Genomic DNA, 2,695 nt, shown 5'->3' with positions numbered 1-2,695 from the left:
CAGAACTGCTAAGCCTATAAATCAAAAAAATTGACAGAACTAAAATAGAGTAGAACTAAATAGAATAGAACTAAAATAGAATAGAAAGTAACTCTCAATGAAAATTTTTTTAAAGAGAATCATATTAAAACCATGGCTGAAAATGCTAATCAAATTTTCCTATGTGGAAGACTGAACAAAGAGTCTATATATTTTCAATGTATTCCTAAGAATTATGTAAAATTTGCATGAATGTCCATGATCTCAGACTCTGAGAAAACTCTAACACACAGTCCATGTGTGATACATTGACTTTTCTGCATGACCTACTGTGAAGTTTTGAGGGTTAGCATTTGGGAGAGTTTGATGCTGAGGGGATGAAAATCATCCTGGGCACACTCCAGGCATTGTTGTCTCATTTGGTAGATTTACTTATTTGTTTTATTGCTGAACTCTATTTAGCTCTAACAAAAGTACTTCCAAATGTGTATATTCTGGGTATACTCATTTTTCTTAAGAGATCACAGAGCAATAAACATACTGACAGTGGTTTCTAGGCCTGCTCTTAAGAGCTGTGATTCAGAGAAACAATTAGCATTTAGTTTCAGAGGAAATTAGAAAATAAAATAACTTACTGCTTATAAAATATTTTTAGGATATACTACTGTATATTATGCAAGGACATGTTCTCACTTAAAATTGGTGATCAGAATATTGTTTATGGCTTGAAAATATGCATGTAATTTTTTGCTATCAATTCCTAAATGCTTTTTTGAATATTCTATAAGTACTTCCTATAAAGCTTTTAGTAATCAAGCATTGATTTAAATGTTAAAATAGTGACTATAAATCTGTTGTTATGCCCCATTCTGAGCTTCTCTAAAACCATGCCCTCTAGGCACTTAATTCCTTAGTGCAAATCATGGTAGTGATGAATGGCTCTCCATGCATCAGTTTCCTAATTGGAAACAGGCCTATAATACTGACACATGCTTTATGTCACTACTGTTCAATAGAGACATGGCTCATATTCTGTCAAAATTACATTTCTAGGTACTAATTATTTTCCTCTTCATGTGATTCTCTGGTATCTCTGTAACACAATTGATGAGAATATCCAAGAAATGGTAAATTATCGCTATTTCAGTGACATCATTTCTTTTCTCTAAAAGTGCAACTACTGCACTGAAGTCATGTTATTAATAAACCTGATGCTGATTTTAAAGTCAAATCACAAGAGGACTTGTAAGGTGGAAAAGTAGCCCCCTTGCCAAAAGAGAATAGTGTACGTTGCGTGTATTTACATTCACATTTGATCATTTGTTGAATGCCTCTTCTTTAGGTGTCACCTAAAAATATGACAGAAGTCACTGGTAGGGAGCTTCTCCATTCACTTAAGTTACCAAATTGTTTAAGAATTATAGCAGAATTGCCTTATGAAAGCAGTTAGTAAATTCTCCAAAGGATGTTTTAAAGAAGGCCCAGGTTTTGAGGTTGGTGATATCCTAGTTGTAAATAAGTCAAAATAACCCTTTTTCTTTTCTTAACATGGAAAACATAGAGGTAGTATCGAGAGAGAGAACAGATCACTTTTGTGGAGCATACATTTTGAGGATATCAGCAGCCATCCCTTTTTCTTTCTTTTTGGAAAAGGCGAGAAGGTATGCTATTGATTCTCTTCTCTAAAATCAAGGAAATGGGGTAGAAAAAGAACTGTTCATAAAATTCATGTTTATATTCAAGATACAGAGACCGAACTCTCTTCTGCTGAAAATATGCTTGAATATTGAATACATCCACATGACTCATACCCAGAACTAGAGAAAAATCACTGGGAAAGATACTAGAGTAGTATATGTGACAGTGGGCCTGGTGGCGACAGTACCCAGACTTCCCCTTGAATTTCTGGTCCTAAGGGCAATAAAGGATGAATTTTAGTATGTTAGGGTCACAGATGTTAAATAGGACTGCAGCAATGGGATTTCTGGGACACACAGCACCAGAACAGGAAAGTGCACATGCCATGCTTTGTGAGGCTGAGGTGCCTCTGTGGGAGAGGGGGGGAGGTTGTGGGTATTATGATTTACCTTGAATTTGAAGACATGGAGACTGGATTAGGGTAGTTGCTTGTGATTGTTGCTGAATCAAGATCAATGGTGATGTCAACATAAAAAAGAAAGCAAACTTCATGGGCACTCACATAAATGAATTTCCTCTCTCCTTTCTCTTATCCCTAGCCCACCCTGACACCAGGGACTAAGGCCAGTTAAGATGGATGGGGGAGACAAAGGAGTGAGCCCAACACACCTTTGTACCAAACCAATAGGGTAACAAGTCCAGTCCACGTCAGAGTATATAAATATTTAATCAAAAATATTTTAAATTCTAAGAATAGATAACTGGCCTTCTGCTGTTTTCTTAACTGAAAGTGTCTGAACCTTAACAGAAATGGCCTGGAATATTATCAAGAGAGCCATCCATCTAGTGGCATAGAAGGGTTTGCCAACTTAGTCAGCTATGTTATGTAGGAAAGAAGGATACTTTCAGGTTTATATACCAATGAGTTGACATATCTAATAAAAATTATACATTTTGTAGCCTCTAAGGATTTACCATTGGATGTGATAACTTGCCACTTAGGCTTAGATGGCCCATATCTTCCCCATTTATTGGTTCATTGTAGATAAGTGATTAAAAGGTATAATTTAGTGAGTGG

Source organism: Lynx canadensis, chromosome A1, assembly GCF_007474595.2.
Source record: "Lynx canadensis isolate LIC74 chromosome A1, mLynCan4.pri.v2, whole genome shotgun sequence".
Lineage (NCBI taxonomy): Eukaryota > Metazoa > Chordata > Mammalia > Carnivora > Felidae > Lynx > Lynx canadensis.
The sequence above is the reverse complement of the archived record's forward strand: the minus strand, read 5'-3'. Positions refer to the sequence as shown.